The sequence below is a fragment of the Syngnathoides biaculeatus genome, chromosome 4, assembly GCF_019802595.1.
Source record: "Syngnathoides biaculeatus isolate LvHL_M chromosome 4, ASM1980259v1, whole genome shotgun sequence".
Taxonomy (NCBI): domain Eukaryota; kingdom Metazoa; phylum Chordata; class Actinopteri; order Syngnathiformes; family Syngnathidae; genus Syngnathoides; species Syngnathoides biaculeatus.
Window position 1 is genome coordinate 26511251 of NC_084643.1, and position 20704 is coordinate 26531954.

At 39.9% G+C, this 20704-nt stretch overlaps 1 protein-coding gene across 1 annotated transcript in view; it reads right to left on the reverse strand.

Annotated features, from left to right (window-relative positions):
* The window catches only part of kank1a (KN motif and ankyrin repeat domains 1a), a 48405-nt gene extending 28940 nt beyond the window's left edge, over positions 1–19465 (reverse strand). Inside the window, exon 1 of the mRNA XM_061817248.1 lies at positions 19214–19465. The gene's annotated coding sequence lies outside the window, so the exon portion shown is untranslated. The remainder of the gene's footprint in view (positions 1–19213) is intronic.
* Positions 19466–20704: the final 1239 nt, after the last annotated feature.

Consider the following 20704-nt stretch of genomic DNA (forward strand, 5'->3'; position numbering starts at 1 on the left):
AAAAAATCCCCTAGGAAACAAACAGGTTGTATTTTTTGGGGGTGGGGGATGTGGAAAAAAATGGCATGAGACATACTGTATGTGAACAGTTCTACACAACACTGACCCCTGGAGGCTTAAGCATGTAGTTAACTTTTAAAAGTTGGAAAATATTGACTAAGTACAAACAAGGAGGCTTGAGAAGCAATAAAACTACATTTAACATCTTCATTAGCCCATGGACACGTAATCTTAGTGTCCATTAAATTGCAGATACACATACAAAATAATTAAAAACTCCCACGTCTCAATCTGAGCAAGTTGGAGGAGTGTCTACTTGGTGTCATCTGCCTCCCGTCCCCCACGTCTCAGGCCTGTGCTGCCTGCACTTGAGTGAGGACAATCTGGCGTCATGCATGTGTTGAGTGACAAACGAGGGAATGTCACTCAACAGCAATCACTGCACGAGCCCTGAGAGGCGCCATTCAAATTAAGTAGAAAAATAACCTGATTCAAGAAGTCACATTTCATGATTTTTTTTATGAAAAAGGTATATTATATAAAAAAAAATGGGGGGGGGAGTGTAATTTAAGTAATGTTTTGCCCACCCAAAAAGTTGCAGTCCACCTCATTTTGCCATGTTGGAATTAGTTTGTCAGGAAGAAAAACACTTTTTCAGAAGCTTAGAAGGTTTGAGAAGATGGATATTCAAGAAGAACCAATGTTGGGTGAACAAAGGAAAAAAAGAAGTGACAAAAAAGGGATTTCTGAGGAAAGGAATGTACTGTTGAACACATATTTATGAAAAAGTTACATGCAACATAAATACAAATTATTGCGATCATATCAGTGATGAATTATTTAAATTCTAATCAGTGATCAGTGCCAAACAGTCTTGTGTAGTTTTTTTTTCCCTAAGAAAAATTTAAAATTCTATTATTCTAGGGGGGGGGGGGTCACAGTTAATAAAAGGTGCTGCACATTCCTGCCCTTTTCCAGTGATTTCCAAACAGTGTGTCGGTGTACATTAGTGTGCCGTGAGCGCTCTTCAGGTGTGCCGTGTGCGAAGTTACCCAATTTTATATAATTGCTAAAAAAAAAAAAAAAAAAAACATTTATTTTCAAGAAATAATGCATCTTTATTCATCTATTTATGTCAGTGAGGCACAATGACACACAGAACAAAAAAATCCTCTTCAATTAGATGGCAGGAAGTACATAAAGTAATTATCCGTTTTTGGTGACATTTACTTTTGTTGGTGTGCTGCGGGATTTGTCAATTGTAAAATATGTGCCTTGGCTCTATAAAGGTTGGCAATCCCTGACATAAACAAAGCTGATGAAATCAACTTTTGAAACTGCCACGCTAATCAGCAGTTTACTGCAAAGCTAATACTGAGCACAAAATCAGGCCCATCTGTTGAGTGCCTGGTCCCCAGGTGGTGCAACGGCGCTTTAATCACGTCGTGGACTATGGCGACACCAGCGGCGGGGGCCCGATTAAATGGCTTCAACGTAATTAGCGGTCGGGGATATGGAGCTGGCTAATCTGGAAGCCTGGCCGCTATATCTGGGCTCAAACTCTGACGCCACAATTAAGCTTAGGAGTCCCTTTGGCCTCCATTAATAAGACACTGCCTGGCATTAGTGTAAAGCACAAGGCCAAATTATTCTTATTCAGCTCTCAAATCCCTGTTTAGGCCTCATTAATTCAGTTTCATGGAGATGAAGCACTCGAGTGGCCCCGGAAGAGGGGAAGCGCAGGATGAACTCGGGCATGTGAAAAGAAAGAAAGAGGAGGGAGGAAGGAGGGCACAGCGTGAGGACTAATCCCATTAAAGTGGAAGCCAGATGATTTGTTCCATGATAGGCCGGAGGGGGCGAGACCATATCGCACTCCCAATCATGGCGCTCGCCATTTTACTCCCAAATCTGAAATTCTAATGGGAATGAAGAGGGTGGAAAAAAAACAAGTGAGCAAAGGACTTGGCGAATTCAAGTCGTGCAACATATGAATTCAACATTTAACCACACCACCTGCAATGTGGAATACAGCACATTAAACTTTGAATCAATAACCCATGATAACATTTTAGACAATATTAACGATTATTACTGTAGTAATCATTGTTTTCAGGCTTCTCACAACTGTTGAACATATTTTTTGGTTTGTTATTTCTAGTTCCACTGCATCCATTCTCAATATTGCTTATTCTGTTCAGGGTCATAGTGTGCTGCAGCCTTTCCCAACTGACTATGGACTAAAGGCGCACTACACACCAAACTGTCTGCCAATCAGAGAAACATTCCCACCATCACTGAATGGGAAGTAATTGCACACCGCCTGCACCAAAGTCGGGTGAATCCAAAAATACACCATCAGTGACATTTTTCTAACATTTAGTATTATTATCTATTGTTGTTTCATCACATTTTTCATGGTATGAAAATATTATTTCGTCTAGTATTTTGTACAAATTTATATTTTTGCAGAATCCATTTAAGTATTTTTGCAGATACATATTTTTACTCTAGTTTTGTTTTAATTGACAATTTTTCCTATTTTGTCTAGTTTGAAAACTTTCCTCACTTCTAAATTCTTCCAATATTTGGGTGCTTTTTTTCTTTTATTCTATTTTTCTCTATTTTAGTATTTTCATCTGTTTTTTTAAGTCTTATACTTGCGTAGTTTTATTTTATTTTTCGAAATATTTGTGGATTTATGGTGGAATATTTTAAGGTACAGTACTTAATGTGACATGTGAAAAGTAATTACCACCCCCTCCCACTCCCCGATTTTGGGTTAATCTTCATGATCACACCCAAGTCCGATTACCTCCAGACCTGTTCAATCATGAAATCACTGAAACTGAATCAGTCCAAACAAAATTCAATCAGACAAAAGATCTAAAAACGCTGTAATAAAATGACATGAGCCAAAGAAATTACAAAAAACTCAAACAACAAAGAGACAGCTATCAGTCTAGAAACAGTTCTAAAAGCCATTTTTAAAGTTTGAGGATTCCAGCACAACATAGGACGACCCATTATCCTCCTGTGCGCAAAACACGGAACAATGGTGAACCTTCTCAGGAGTGGCCGGCCTACAAAGATTACCCCAAGAGATGACTCGTCCAGTAGGCGACAAAGGCTTCTAAAGAAACTGCAGGCCTCCCTTGCCTCAGTTAAAGTCAGTGTTCATGACAACAAGAAGGAAGAGACTGGACAAAAAAAAAGGCAAAAACCACTGCTGACCAAAGACAACATAAAAGCTAGTCTTAGTTTTTGAAAAAAATAAAAATAAAAAAATTAAAAAATGAAAAAAAAAACGTGAATTATTCAAGACTTTTGGAAGAATGTTATATGTATTGATGAGATGAAGGTGTGGGTCTCATTGCATCTGCTGTCAGTTGAACTGCATTTCAGAAAAAGAACAATCATACCAACAGTCAAACATGGTGGTCGTGTGATGGTCTCGGGGTACTTTACTCCTTCAGGATCTGGACAACTTTGTGTGATTGATTAAAATATGAATTCTGCTCTTTAAGAGGAAATCCTGATGGACAATGTTCAGCCACCAGTTTGTGACCTCAAATTGAAGTGCTCTTTGGTTCTTTGGCAGGGTAAAACTCTCGTCAACTTCTGAATTACTTCAAAAAATAATAATAATAACACAGGTTTTGGAATGGACCAGTCAAAGTCCAAAGTTAAATCCAATTGAAATCCAGTGGGGTGACTTTAAACAGGCCATTCATCTTTAAAATCCCTCAATTTTTGTTGACTTCAAACAATTCTGCAAGGAAGAGAGCCAAAATTCTATAACTCCACAGAGCTGTGAAAGAGTCAGTTATAGAAAATACTTGATTTCAGTTACTGTTCTTAAGGATGGCCCAAATAGTTATTAGATTTAGAGGGTCATTACTTTTTGACACAGTGCCAGGTAAGTGAAGTTTTTTTTTTTCCCTCCCTTAAATCACAATATAAAAAAACATTAAGTTCTCTTGGGTTATTTACATTTGTTTGATGAACTTAAGGTGAGGAAATTATAAAAAAAATTACAAGAATGTGAGAAGGTGGGCAATACTTTGATGACATTTTCTAATGTTTATATTTCCAACAAATGATGGGAAAGACGGAACATAGAGCAGGAATGATAAAGACGCGTCCACGCCAACAGCATCATAAAGTAGCTGCACAGAAACTGTCATGAACACAAGACTCGACGACCTCTTCCACGTCACCCTTTCCGTTATCTTAGCCTCGGTTGGCGGTCGCGAGGTCAGAGGCTAGCAAAACACTAGCTGGCCCAGACATGTACAACAACGCCACTGTTGTATTGTGTCGGCAGTGCAGTGACGGGACGAGTGATAACCGGGCTGACATTCCTGTGAAAACACTGCAACATTACGAAGAACATGCCGTCCCCAACGGACCCCCCAGCCCCCAAAATACATGCACAGACTCCCAACTTCCAGCACGACAAAAATGATTACTTCTCTGAGTTTTTTGAGTGTCATGTTTAACGAGACAGCAACAACAACAAATGCGGGTTCTTCAGGAGGATGTCAAAAACAGTACAAACTACGGTGGCACGTTGGGTCAAACTGACCCATTTAAAAATGTTAAACTAATCTGCTCCAAGGTTCAAAACAAACAAACAAAAAAAATAATACAGTAACTATTAAGTCCTGTTAAAAAAAGTTAATATTTTTTAAAATGTACATGCTATAGTAAATGGACGCAACTCCCTAGTTTTACATGTTAAATTGACTGAATGGATAAAACCTCTAGCAGGCGTGTTATTTTAAGTATCACTAGAGAAATACCTTTTTAAAAATTGTAATAATATTAATTACAAATGTAAGGTATTGCTGTATTCAGCATTACCTTTCATACGGAATTGAATTTATTCCTTATCAGAATAGGCTTTACAGTTTTATGCTAGGAATTGTAAAGATGAAGCAGGTGTTCCACAGTCAACCTACAGAGATTCACCAAACAGAGGCAGCACGTGCCCCATCCCAGAACAAATATTGACTGGGCTCTGGGCATCGGCTACAATACTGGCTTGCACTAATGTCTGAAAATGCAAAACAACCGGCAGCACAAATGACTTTTGACAATGGTGGGGAAAGCCTAATTTCATCCACATGTATTCGATGTCTCACCTGCCCAACAAGGCGGAAGAGGTCAGGCGAGCTGCGGCCAGCGTTGCCTTGGGGATCAGACCTTCCACTCGCTTGGTGGCAACTGAAACCCGAGAAGGTGCACGCTCCGCTTCATCAGCGTCACGGGGACGAAGGACTAAGACTATGTTCACAATGCGGGGTTGTATGCCCGATTTAGATTTTTTTTTGTTAAATCCTATCTTTTTATGTAGTCATTCACATTACAAAAACAAAATGGGACTTCCACTATAAGGGAAAGGCCTCCTTGAAGTGATGTGCAGAAAACAGGATATCTCGTTGCACTCAAGCTTAGATAGGAGGCGGTGTGTACACTATTTACGGAATTAGGACCCTGCTTCCTTCCCCATTTGTATCAATTTCAAGGATTTTGTCCTTGAACTGACAGTCCTCCCATATTTTTATTAGTTTCAAACCATTGTATGTTCACCACCATTAACTGCTCCTTGGTCCACAATTTCTTATCACGCATCAGTTTTATCGAACAACTGATGTTGGTCGGCTATTGGGGATGTATAGATTGCATTAATATAACCTGAGAGAGACGGTAAATAGGAGATCAGCTTGCTGAACGTGCCCTTATGTGCGCACAATCGACATTGACCAGATCTGAATCAAGCAACAAGATGGATGACTTTTTTTTTTTTGCTGGGCACACCATCACGCGATCAACCAAAACTGCCTTGGCGTTGTGATTGCCTCACTAAGCACCCCTGGTCAAGATTGACTTTACCTTATTTCAAACATTATTTAAAAATAGTTTGTACATCTTGTGTAAAATATTTGGACCATATTTAATAGGCAAAAGCACCATATATGTGCCTATGAAAGGTCTGTGGTCCTCTGAACTGGACAATTTAGAACAATCCAATTTTATTTATTTATTTATTTATTTTTAATCAGTTTCAGCAGTAACAGTGGATACAGTTTTATTGTACCTTTTGGTGTCCATTGGAAGAGCATTACATTGTTCTGTCACTGACAGAAAAAACAAAGATAAATACACAAAACAAATAAATACATAAAATTTATTCAAATTGTTTTGCAATTGATTGAGAGAAGTAAGTATTTGACATCCTATCAAAACTACTTGGTGAAGAACTAGTACAGAGGTCAGACATTTCTTGGAGTTGATCACAAGGTTTGCGCACATAACGGGAGGAATTTTGGATCACTCCTCTTTGCAAACCCTCTCCAAATCGTTAAGGTTTCAAGGCTGTGCCTTGGCAACTCGAAACTTCAGCTCCCGCCACAGATTTTCAATGGGATTTATGGTAGGTCTGAAGACTGGCTAGGCTACTCCATGACCTTAAACGTGTCCCTTCTTTAGACACCCATTTTCTTGGCTGTGTGCTTTGGGTCATCATCATGCTGGAAGCCTTATCCATGACTCAATTTGTTTTCTCTCTGAGAGAAGCAGGTTGTCACCCAGAATTTCACCATACAAGGCACCATTCATATTTCCTTCAATGTGGTGAGGTTGACCAGTCTCTCCCCATTTCAGAGACTCACCCCCAAATCATAATGCTTCCACCTCCATGTTTGACAGTGGGGATGGTGATCTTGGTGTCACAGTCTGAATTCCTCTTCTTCCAAACACAATGAGTCAAAGTGTTCCAAAACAGCTCAATTTTTGTCTTATCTGACCACATTACCTCCCTAGCATTCTCTAACTCATTCAGGAGTCCATTGGAAAACTTTGGATGAAAGATCCTGTAGACGTCTTCTTGAGCAGGGGAATTTTACGTTGCAGGATTTTAATCTATTACGGTGTAGTGTGTTACCAATGTTTTTTTTTGGCAACTGTGGTCCAGCTGCCATAAGATCATTAACAGACTTGTCCCTTGTAGTTCTTGGCTGAAGGCCAACATTTACCATGATCATTGAAACCACACAAGGTGAAAACTTGCAAAGAGCCACCGACTGAGGGAAATTGACAATCCTTTTGGTTTTTTTTCCATTTTCTCATTTTTTGGACCAACACTTGTCTCCTTCTAAACCCAGCCTCTTTCCAATGGTCTTTTAGCATATTCCCGTCTTGTGCAGGTCTACAATCTTGTGCTGTAGATAGTTTTTTTTGGTCTTGCCCATGATGGAGAGGTTGGTGTTTGATTCATTGCTTGATTATGTGGAGAGGTGTCTTTATACAGGTAAGTGAAGATGCTCTAGATCTCTTTCATACAGCTAACAAATTTAGATTAGGAGTACTTTTTTTAAAGTGAGGGGACTATTGTGTGGGAGCCAGAAGTCTTTATTTTAGGGAGAGGATGAAATACTCTTCACTCAATGAAATGCATATACATTTTGTTAATGTAATTTTATGGATTTTCTTTCAGACACTCTGTCCCTCACTGTCAACATAAACCCACCATTAAAATTATACATGTCTTTGTCAGTGAGTGAACTCAAAATCAGTGATAGTTGAAATTATTTCCTCCAGTGTACATACATTAACAACAATAGTAATTAAAAATGCTGTGAATATATGCCTTCAATTTTAACAAAAAGATTGATTTTCCTAAGAGTCAACGTACCAGACCAAAATCTGTGACCACAAAAATCAAGATACGAGCTGACCCGTGGGTTTTGTGAACTGTTGGTAAAAAGCGTTAAGCTTCATATTAAAAGTTGCCATGCGGGCCTTCACCAGCACCAGATAAGATCATTGGTGTCACACCGGGGGAGCTAATCTGCACTGTAAACAAAGTGCTGCCAACCGCGAGAGGAAATCATTTACTGCTGCAGTTAAACGCCCTCCGCTCCAAACAACCAACCACCCTTTGCGGGAATAAACATTTTGCCACTCCCAAATGATTTTACGGAGCGACTTCCCATCTGAAGAGTGGGAAAATGTGAAAATCTTTAGAGCACGCTCATTAGCCACCAATGTTGTGCGGTCAAACCGCAGCGCCAGCTGCACATGGTTGCCAACGTATTTTTAGGGGTGTGTTGGTGGTCTTCTGCTTTTATCATTTCAGATGAAATGCTTTATGGTTTACCAATTAACTCCGATGAAGGTAGTTGTTGCTTGGCTTTCCCCCATCTGGTGCACAGAAGCAAACAAACGAAAGAATAAGACTGTAAAAGATGAGGAAGAGAAACATGGCAAAAAAAATAGATGCACGTGGTGATACAAAAGGCAGACTAGTGATGGTGATTATATTCTATTGTGTTTGTTGCCAATGCCCATGCTAGTAATTCAAAATTCTTCTCAAATCATCTTTCCCCAAAGAAATGAAAAGAGATGCTGTCAATGTCTTCCAGCCACACATTATGGTGTGTGCACCTCGACCACCAGGGTGCAGTACAATACATACATACGACATGGCTATATAAGAATATGTACAACTCCTATGTAAATGGCAATATTAGAAGTTCTTAGTAAATGATAAAGAACATATGGCTGTGAGTACTTTTATATTGCCTGTCTACATGGGTTGCTACTGTTTGTCTTAAAATATCCATCGCATAAAGGGTTATAAAACAGTGACAGAGGGTATTCATTAGCCCATCTTTGGTGTTTTTGCATTGTGTGTCAGCATTAAGATAAGAAACTTTCCTCAGACTAAGCAAAGTGGCTGTTTTAAATACACATCAGCAAAAGTGTTTCTTTTTTTTTGTTTGTTTCTTCTTTTAGCTGGTTTCCTTTATCTAAAGAGTTTTTGAAGCTCCACCGATTTTACGGCTCCAAGTTGGCTCAGGTCACACTCACACCTCAGCTTTACTTCTATGTAATAAAAGCAATGCAAAAGAACAAATTGTATACATTAACGTAGTCCATGCAGAATTTTTCTATCGAATAAGCTTAAGGTTTTTTTCCCCTCTAAGAGCAGTTGACACAAGGGGAAAGATCCATTTCAAGTACGCTTGCTCCACTGCCCCAATGGGATTCAGTGCTAACATTCACACCTTGATGGAACAAAGCGGGGCAAGCCAGCAGAGTGTCATTTGGTAAATTGGACTAAATAAAGTGACTTAGGTTTAAGAGCACATTTGCACTACAATAATTATATTCTCTTTTAGTTTACAGATTGTCAGATATGGATAAGCCCCTGCAAGGCTGCGGATCACGAAGCCTAAACAAGTTACAGCCCCCCCCCACCCCATCTCAAAAAAATATTCTGAAAAGCATTAACAGAAAGAAAATCGAGGATCAAATGCCAAAGAAGTTTGTAATTGTCTTTTCCAAAGTTTAACTTCATGAAAATGAATCACTATACCAAAACATGATTCCTACTCACCTCAATCAGCTCCAAAAAGTGCTAAAGTTACTTTGGTACATGCATTTCCTTCCCATCTTGTTCTACATGCACAAGAGAAAACATCCCAGGGATTAACAAGGGGACGTCACCCGGCGCTGTCTCACACGGTCCTAGCGAGGACCAATCACAACACAGCAGCGCATGCAAAAACACAAGCACACACACGCACACACAAGCACACGCACACTGTAACCTGACAATCGCAGCCTGTGCGGGGCACTGAAACATGAGCAGCCTAGTGTTACGGGCCAGTCGGGGGCTTTGGGGGTTCGCTCAGCCGTAAAACTCTGGCATCCCCTGGAAAAGGAGACAATTTAGACAGCATTGTAGGCCCACCCTGTGGTGGACGGGAAGGTTTTTGATGGGGCAGAAAATAACCAGGATAAAACTGTTGCCAAGGAGGTTGGAATGTCTACAAGTTAAAAATTAGGATGTGCTGGGTGATGCTGTTCCACCTGGAGACTTAAGAATGGCCGCCACATACAGCTATCTTCTTTTTGTCTTATTTCTGTCGACGTAGATTGTTGTATTACTGTCTGATATTTTTGTATAATTTGATCATATTTTAAGCCTAATATTTTTGTCTAATATTTGGCATTTTTCATCAATATTGTCTGTTTTTTACCAATGTTAAACATCTTGATTATGCAGCTTGTTCAAAATTTATTTTTTCTTAATATTTTGGGGTTTTAGGCAGTTCTAATTGTCATATTTAATTTGGGTATTTTTTTTTCATTTTTTTTTCATCCTCAAATGTCTAATTTTACACACGCACACACATTTGTCGTGTAATTTTAGGTAGATTGCACCAGTGTATTTAATTCTTTTGAGTTGATGTCAGGCATGGAGGATGATTAAAATGACAAACTGCTAACACTTAACTATAACCATCCATCTATTTACTGAACCACTTCTCGCAAGCTGAAGCCTATTTCAGGCGAGCTACACCCTGAACTGGTTGCCAGCCAATTGCAGGGCACATATGAACAAACCCCCATTCAAACTCACATCTATGGGAAATTTAGACTGATCAGTTAACCTACCATGCATGTTTTTTGGAAACCGGAATTAACACAACACCCATTCAGGCACAGGAAGAACATGCAAACTCCACTGAGGCATTGCCCGGATATGAATCCGTCCTCAGGACTGTGAGGCAGATGTGCAAGCCAGTCATTCACCGTGCCGCCGTTTGAAATCTATAATCATTAAAAAATATAAAATACAGAGAGGTACCTCTAATTACGAAATCACAGTCGAGTATCCAAGGGAAATGAAAAGCATCATGGGTAATCATTGACATCCGTCCTAGCCAATGGGATACCAGGAAGATGCTACAGCGATAGCCAATGGGAGAGCAGCTCGATCGCGCCACACAAACCAAGATACAGGATGTTTTTGTTTGATGGCCAAGAAAGAAGTAACATCTTGACATAAACCCATATAAATCTCTGTTTAACAGGATTTTATGTTTTCACCGACCCACCAAATCCTGCAGAATCAAACTTGTAATATGTATTACTGCCACCTAAAGGACTCTAGAGAGGCTTGCCGTGGTTGAGGTCCTCGCTCTACTTTTGGTAGTCAACAAGGAGGGCTGCTACCTTCTGTGATGTTATTTAGAAGAAAAAGAAAAAAATCTAATGAATAAGATTATCTCAAGTCAGGAAGAAGCCTTGAGGAATGCCTCCACTTGACGGGCAATGTCTGTGCAGGCCTGCATAGCTGAGCCCTTTATCAAATTATGAACGGAAGCCTCTCCTTGCCTTAAAAAAAAAAAACTAAAAGTACACAAAACAGGAGGTAGCTCTTCCTCCTCACACACAAATAAGCACGAGTAGCCCTACACACTACGAGTGCAAGTCTAGTATGGGGGTGTCGCCAAAGGAGAAAATGGATCTACCACGACAGCCACCGATGATTCCCGACAAAGCACATGACAAGTGAGTGAAAAGAAAGGGATTAACATACCAAGAAACAAGACATCATTGTGAAACACACTTTAGGGTTTATCTGGGGGCTAATCCAACCACACGAGAGAGAGAGGAAAAAAAAAAACTCAATTGCAGGTTTTTTTCCCCCCTTCCCATGCAATTAAACCTACAAGCAACAGCGGATGGGCCCTCGCACCACTTTTTTCCATGGCAAATCTTTTGAATGATCATACCGACACGACCGTCCTCTCCTGTCGTGAGCACAGGTGACCAACATCCGTCCACCCCCACCCCATTTTTTTCTTCTTGTCATCCCCACAATAATGTGTATCATGGATGGAATATACTTTTTGCGTTCAGTTCACAAGTTAATTTTTGCCACGTATACCCTTCACAGCCAGGAAAAAACTGCACCGTCTCGATGTAAATGCGCACTGACGTCATTATCTACGCATGGGGTAAATATGGAAGCTTTATGTAACAGATCTTGCTTTTAACTGCTTAAATTGTTTTAATAGAGTATGTTTTAAAATAAACTACAACATTGAATAGACAGACTGTCTTAATAAATGATGTGACATTCAGAACGAAGTGCGCATGTCACATGGCTCCTTCACCTGTCAACTAGTGGCTGAATAATATGCCACTGAGGTTATGCTTGATAAACTGTTAACGTTCCTGTTTTGGTGTTAATCGGGGCCGAACACACACATAATTGAATCGCAGATGTTGAAGCAGTGGAGTGAACCATTTGGCTTAACTCGATAGATAGCAGGCTAAAAAACACTCAACTTTCCCTGAAGACTCTTGTGTACATCTACATGCTGCACACGGAGCAAGGCTGTGAAGTATTAGAAGGCACAAACGGTGGCAAGTGTACACTGGTCCGCCAGCATTCTTAGCGGCTAATGACAGCTGTCCTACAGCTCATTGTGTGATCAGCCCTTCGGCTCACGACAACGACCATTAATTAGCTATTAACCATTAGCCGGGAAAAACTTTTATTGAGAGAACTTTAAGTCACGATATTAATGTTTGTAAAAGGCCCAGTCACATCACCATAATGAGCCAAGCAAGCCATTTTTTAAGTCAGTCTTTTTCACTTTAGTCGGCAACAGCGGCCTGTGGGAGAAAAAAAAATGCTGCGTCACAATACATTATTTATTTAATGGCAATCGACCTTGGTGACTCGATCCAAACCTGGACTGTCGTCCGCTTCTTGAAGATGTCCGGCCGACACCACCTAATCTTGGTCAGTGATTGGCAACAAAGTTTCATTTTAATATAATTGGTAGACTGCCCTCAACACCTTTAAATAGGTTAGGGTTAGCCCTTGTCAAATGACAATCCAAGTGCAAGGAAAACATGGAAACTACTGTAGAAATTGTCCTCAACGTGACTAACATACAGGAAAAAGCGCCATTTCCTATCGACATTGTACTAGCGCTAGAATGTAGCATGATTAGGCAGAAAATGAGATAAAATATCCTTGGCCAATCCGTGTGATTCTGCTGAGCTTCAAAACGCACAAATCACAAGGCTAAACGGATTTGTAGCGGTTATGCCAGGCCTTTGATGAGCGCAACAATGAACTTTCTAAGAAAAGTACTAGCGAGGTGGCACTTGCTTGCCAGGCAACAGCCTCGGGCACCAGAAATATCACATGTATGACATTTAAACAAGTGCTCCATTAAAGTATATTTGCCATGGTCACACCTTCAGGGCTTCTTCGTATAATAATTTAAACATAGGTAAAGAGTGGCTTTCTACTCTGCTGCAATTTATGGCCCATCTATTACAGCGTTCCTGATGTGTGACAGCAACAATCCGTCCATCCAGCCATCAGTTTTCCATACTGCTTCACACACCCGAAACAGGTCAACAACCAATTGCAGGGCACGTATAAAACAACCATTCACACCCACATTCACACCTACGGGTAATTTAAGAGTCTTCAATTAACCGACCATGCATGTTTTTGGGATGGGAGCGGAGACCATAGTCGTGTAAGAAAACCCACGCAAGCACCGGGAGAAAATGCAAACTCCACACAGCCGAGGCTGGATTTAAACCCGGGTCCTCAGAACTGTGAGGTTGGTGCTAACCTGTCTTTCCTGTATTGTACAGATCAACATGCAGAGCGAAACTGTGCAGGATGTGGTCCAGCTGGAGCCGCAGTGGCTCTGTAGCACCATTTTGGGCTGCCTGCTGTCCGTGGAGACACCCGAATCATCCCAAAAATAAAAAGTCAGTGAATAAAATGTCACATGTCTATTGTACAATACACTGTAATCTTCTATAATTTACACGATAACATTTATAGTGCCTTTCTGCAACTGAGGGATTCCGGTTGTTGAATACAAATATAAATGAACAGAGGCCTGGCAGTGACCAAATAGTTTCCTGCATTCCTTAAAATGTGGTTGTACTACGTTATATTTTGAATTACATTTCTTTGGGCACTGGATATTTCTGTTGCATTTTATTTTGATTAATCTTTTGTGCATTTGCTGCTCCATACAAAATTTGCATTTCACACATAAATGGAGGGGGGGAGTGTCATAAAATTTTGATTAGTTTTATCTATTCATGTTTCCATTTTCAGACCCCGGTTATCCTCAATAGGAGTGGTGGCAGGTTGAAGCATGTTCCAGCAGACTGAGCGACAGGTGTGGTACACCTTGATTTGGTCGCCAGCCGATTGTAGGCCACATCAAAACAAACAACCCTTCACACCTATGAGCAATTTAGTCGCTTCAATTAATTTGCCATGCATGTTTTTGGATTGTGGCAAGGCTGGTTTTTAACACGCATCCTCAGAACTGTTCTAACCACTCGATCATTGTGCCTCCACCATTAGTTTTACGTCATTTTAAATAGAAACATCATCAGGATATATTTCCTTATTGAGATGTGAATGTTTCCTCTATTACGATCTAACATTTTGTCAATATTGCACAGCTATAGTTCCTGACCATCCATACCAAAGTGCTCACTTTCAACACAATTTTGTTGATGAAACATTTGGAGTAGTACAGTACAATTGACTAATACGCAGAGCCTTAACAACCCTATTTAAGTTACACTGTCCGATAAAAAGAGGATTTAAACAGTTTAAAATGTACCTAATGTGAACCAGTGACCAACTAAGATACAAAGTACAAAAATGATACAGTATTTGACATATCACTAACACCTGTAATGGTGTTAAGACTTTGTATAAATCAATGTTTTGACATATCACTTACACCCTTATTGTAATGGACTTTCCTTAAAAAAAAAAAAAAAAAAAAAAAAAAAAAATCAATGCCGTTTTAACTATCGAATTGGACCTTAAGACTACGCTACCTACCCAAAAAGATTTTTTTCCCCATACGGTTAACACACATCATCCTGACTGATCTTGCACTTTCAAAAAAAGAAAAGATTTAACCCATTTTAACTGCACCAAAATATGACCCGAACTGTGACCAGAAAACAAAACTTTGTCGACAACCTTGACTTTTGGCATACCATTACAAATGTTCCAAACTGTATGATGTTGAGCTGCAGTGAACTGCGCTGCTTGGTGGATGCGTTTTCACTAATTACAGGCCAGTCGTGGAGGTCCTTATCCCACAACTGTCCCGCCTCAAATTTTTGCGCCCCCCCCCCCCAAAAAAAAAAGAAACATTCCTGAACTGAATAAATGTAGACTTGTCGTTTCAACTAAACACAGAGCCCACGCAGCATTTATTTTTAGCATTCAAAGTATGCCCACATACGCAGCCTAAAGTAAAATTACAAGTGAGGGCTGTCAAGAAATGAAAACAGCTGCAGCGATAGAAGGAATATTTTGACAAGCAGCATGTGAGAGTGGAAGTCATTTTCCCCAGAAAAAATACAAGCGCGGTGCGAGCACTAACAACAGCGGGGATCGAAGGGGAAGTGTTCAAAGGCCCAGGTTTCATCATGTGGACAGAGGGGTCGTGTCACTACGGTGATAATTGAGCGACCTTTGCCATGAGTACACAGAGGCTGACGTGGACCCCGAGGGGCCTGCCGCTAAGCCGAATGTACCAAGCGACACCAGGCCGACCCTGCTTATACCATGTACGCACAGCTTTAGCGCTAAGCTCGCTTTGAGACGTGCCGAGGAAGTAAACGAGTACACTACAGCGTCACTTCCTAAAAGCTGAGGACATGTACACAGGAACACAATCAATTAATAGCCATTCAAAATTTGGTCAATAGAGTGTGATTGATTGTGGCTTAATTGCATCGGAATGAAATCGATGCAAAATGTCGTAGTACTGTAGTTGATTTTGTCTAAAGACCAGACGTTACAAAATAATTCTGTATGTGATTATTCTTTTTAAATCAATTGACTCACCGAAATAATAATCTCGGAGTCCAAAACATCCAGTTTTGAGTCAACAAATTAAGTCTTTAGGGGTGGAACTAACTTCCATCGCTACAATATGGGATGCATGTTTAGAACTTTATTTCTTGTAGCTCGCTCTCCTCTCCTTCTTCATTGTCCCTCTTCTTTGTTTATAGCATGTACAGTAAATATCTCTTCTTAAAAAAAACTAGGACAAGATTGTTTCATTATTTATCCTACAAGAGAGGAATTTCCAACAAAAGATAACACCATCAGGGTGTGAACAGTCTCAAAGATAGCCAGCTGATCGGCCTCTTGGTGTACAAATCCAAACTATAACCCTAACCATTTCTTTTTTTTTTTTTTTTTAGGGTGGGGTGGATAGCTGGATGGACACCATTACTTTGACGAAGTGCGAAGGAAGGCGTTCTTGAATATATATCATGCTGGAAGTATTGCCTCGTTCAGCACCCACTCTGCATAAGAAAGGTACCCCAAATATTTCCAAAAAAGAAAACTTTTTTTAACAAAAGGTAAAAGCCATAGGGGTCACTGACTGCTCGGACCAACCAAGCCTTCCCCAACCCACGCCCAAAAGAAGCAAGTTTGCAGTTTTGCCAACTGTTTTTAAAAAATAAAAAATAAAAATACACACTAACTGGCCCGTGCCTACACATCTGTCTGAAAACCCAATCTCAAATTAATAAAAGAAAATGCAAAAAACTGGCACGACAAAGTGAGTCAAAATGTAATTCACTGTATTTCAAAACGAAAGGATTCTCTATACAGTGTAGAGAAACACTGGAGAGCAAAGAATTTAATTAAACAGCCATTCAATGTGCCCCTTGACATTTCAATTCAGCACTTAAGTCCAGAAGAAGAACGAAGGAGCCTCGGGGTCTGCTTAAAAAAAAAAAAAAAAAAAAGACATTTGAATCCAACAGACTGGAAGGGGAAAGATTCAAGCCCTTCAAGTTCACAAAAGGGACCTCCAGGCCCACCATTGTACTCCTAAAACCCTCAAGTCCCCTTTAGTACACCTGATGGAGTTCATGAAAAATATGCAGTGACATGTCAAAGCGTTAAACCAACAACGCTAAGCCAGAATGGACCGATAGCCCCTTTCCAGTCTTTTGTCAAAATACTCCAGAGATCAAAAGTTACAGCGCACTTTACCCTATTTTTGGTGTAGCCGAAAGGACCCTGTTTTGAGCGGGTGGCCTATTGTAACAGTTTATACCACCCTATATGTATATTGCTGGGCCAAAACTGACAACAAACAAAAGCACTTTCACTCGTGGGGGCAGCATTTCATATACTATTACACTGTGTGTATTTGGGGAATGGACAAATTACCAAAGATAAAAAACAGCCACGGCATCAGCAAAACTTCACTTGATCTTGCGGCTTTCAGTTGACGTTTTTGACAGTGTACCCCACGCATAACTGTCAATTGCCGCTGGATCTTCACCCAGCCCTGTTCAAAGGTAAGCGAAGAAAAACTCTGGATGGGAAAGGCAATTTCGAACAGGGGCAAACAGAAGATTTCATTAATTGTTTAATCTCCACACTAGTTAAATGGGTAGATACTGCAGAGACAACAATTTGTATACAAATAATTTAATTGTAAACTTTACACAATATAGACCCATTAAGAATTATTAACTTAATAAAAAGTTAAATCAAAACTAAACAAAAAAATTACAAAACACTATAAACAGTACATTAAATTGTATATACACTGTACATGATTAAAGGTCTTGTCATTTTTTATTTTTTTTTTAAATGCCTGATATCCCACCATCCGGTTTGCAAGGTAATTTGGGTCGAAAATGTCCAGGATGCCCTTTTCGAGTTAGCCTTTTTCACCTGGCAGTTGAGACAGCCCGCATTTGTCATTAATATTTGACATGTAAATATGCTTGACTCTAAGTGGATCCATGAGCTGGTCGATTTAAAGACAGAAAACAGCTTCAGTCCAGGAGGCCGTTGGGAATATCTCTGCAGCCAAACCCTCACAGCGACATCGGCTTTGGATGTTGGCTTACCGTCATCATGAAGCACCATTCATCAAACTTTATCTTATTCTCTTTTTAATAGGGAACATTAGCTGAAATGAGTGTTGGTGGCTCAAAATAAGAGAGGAAGGTATTTTGGGAGGCACGACATACGCTCATCCACTTAAATGTAAATGATGTGCGCCGTTCGTATTTTGGAAAAAAATGACCACAAGGTTTGCTATCTAACCAATAGACTATGCATTATTAACAGTTAAATATAGCTGTAAACCCCAAGAAATATATGCTTTATACACTGTACATACTAGCATGGTGTGGTGGTGGCAGCCAGGCAGGGTCACTCAGTCAAGACCATATTTGCAGCACTGTGTGAAAGGCTATATTTACAAAGTCAACCACAAAGAAAATGGCCCGAACATGGCAGAATTCTAGTTTTGAATTGCTTGGGAATATCTCAAAATATCAATTCACTACTCCTATTCCTCAACTTCTCTAAGGTCAACAGGATAGCACAAGATGTACCGACGCTGTCACTCACAACGTTAAGTTCCTCAGACGAATGGACGTGTACAAACCGTGTGTTGTTTGTACTCTACAACGTCACAATGACGCCAAAATATGATCCAGTCGGTTTGCAAACCTAATGTTGTTTATTGCCCTTTCCATTCAATCAGCAAACCGCATAGATGTCAATCTTTAACCAAATCACAGACTAATTTCGACCGACCGTATTAGAGTTGTTGAAAAAAGTTGATTTGATGGAATACGGTACATCCAAAAACAAAACTGCAAATGCACGAGAAAAGTCATTAAACTCGTGTGGTATAGAACAACGTTAAGTATCCAAATAAGGTTAAATATCGAAATTACACCCAATAAATATCCCACTTTTCCACAACAGTGTATGTACACACGACACAAAATTAAAACTGCCCATACACTCAAATTTCATATACAGAAATTCACATTTTGGGGTCAAGGACGGGTGAGAACGTGAGTAGAAAAAATGGAAGTTAAAAGATACAAATTACACGAAATGCATCTCTGCAATCATAACAAAAAAATAACAAAAAAAAAAAACGTGTATTAATGTGCTTAAAACATCCAAACTGCATGTAAGTGTTCTGAAGTCTACATTTCTGGTCATATTTACACTATTCTATCGTGCTGTGCAGCAAGTTTCCAAACAAACACCCAACATCGGCGGGACTGAATTCTATTTCACTGACTGCTTTGAAAGTCCAAGATGCCAAAACCGAGCACGTAAACGCACCACCATAACTTTCAACGTCACTCCCTTCATTGAATATTCGTGTCTGCTCCCCAAGGGAATACGGGAGAAGGCACCTGACAGACGAAAGGTGGACTTCTATGTACTCGAGTACTTTTCGCCACCGAGAACGTCGCAAATGTGCGCACAAATCACGTGAACGGATCCAATTTATTGCGCAGAGGGTGCGAGAGACTTTACCCCGGGCAAGGTGTCCTCGCGCAGGCCGTCTTTAGAGTTGACCGCAACTACGGCGGTTGCTCCAAAGTCTTGAATTTGCTTCAGATTGGGTCCGCCGGTCCGGTAATACGCTCAAAGCCACCAAAGTCCACTTTTTAAAGTCCCCCCAAGCGCATAAATGTCGCGCATGCGACGTTCTGCCTCCCCTTTGTACTTGTCCGCCTGGGCTGAATGCCAACGGCGCGCATGCGTACTGTGTCTCGACTAGTTGCACTAAACGCTAACATGGAGCAGCACAGGTGGAATTGCTCACTTTTATTCTTCGAGTCAGTCGCTTGGTTTTCAAACATTCAACTGCGCCAAAGAAAATGATAAATGTTTAACTGCCACTCACCAATTAAACTACAGGAGGAACATTTATGAATGCAGATTGGGTGAATTTAAGTATCAACTCTTGATTATCTTAAGTAAGCGTGAGAATTTACGCCCTTATATATTTCAAATGGAACGCAATACTTTTAAGTTTTACTTTATTATTTCTGCCCAACTTCCCCTCATTGCCTGCATTTCTTTCACCTCCGTCAAACATTGTAGTTCGCTCTTTGGCTTTTACTTATCCAGGCGCGAAGCAGCAGCATTTTTCCGTTTTTCCAACAAGATTTCACAAAGTTATCGCCACGAAGATTAGATAACATCATTGATTTATTTGTTTGTTGTTTTGTGAGTCGGTTTCTTCCAAAGTGTAAAACTATTCATCATTGTCCGTGTTTGATTGCAGTAGGTGCGAACAGAATGATCCGAGGTTGCCATCTTGTGGTGTTAATACGGAAAAGTCATTAGTGACGTTTTGTAGTCCTTTGTAGTTTTTACTTCAAATTTAATGTCTATTCAGGAAGTACACTTTTAAGATGTACCGTAGTATGAAAATTGATTTGAATATTAATTATATTTTCATCATAAAATACTATTAATTTTATTTTTCTTGATTACCACTCTTTATTTATGTTTATTACTCGTATGAGCATCAAGATGTTTCATTCTACATAAAGGATGTAAAAATTTGTGTGTGTGTCAAGCGCCAATAATATAGTTCTCACTTTTTACAAATAAAAAAAATGTAGCATAATCAAACTAATTACATAAACAGAACCACCATTCAACATACAGTATTGTTTTTTGTTGTTGTTTTTATTCCTGTTTGTTTGTTTTTGATTATATTTCAATTATTATCTATCTATACATCAATCCATTTGAAATTGTGGGAACGTTGTAAACAGCCACACGCCAGTGTGATGACATTAGAGTCTCTAAAAAGTGCTTCAACACACACAGTAAAGTTCATTGGTCTCTACCGGCTGCCAACGAACAGACCCATCATCACTGGAAATAATGTTTTTCTATTTTTTTCAAATGAGTTTTAAGAGTGAAAATGGAGTGTAGTTGCTCAAGAGGAATGAATTTGACGTCACAGTTGATGGAAAGGTTGAGTTGAGGTCTGCATGTGTGCTCACC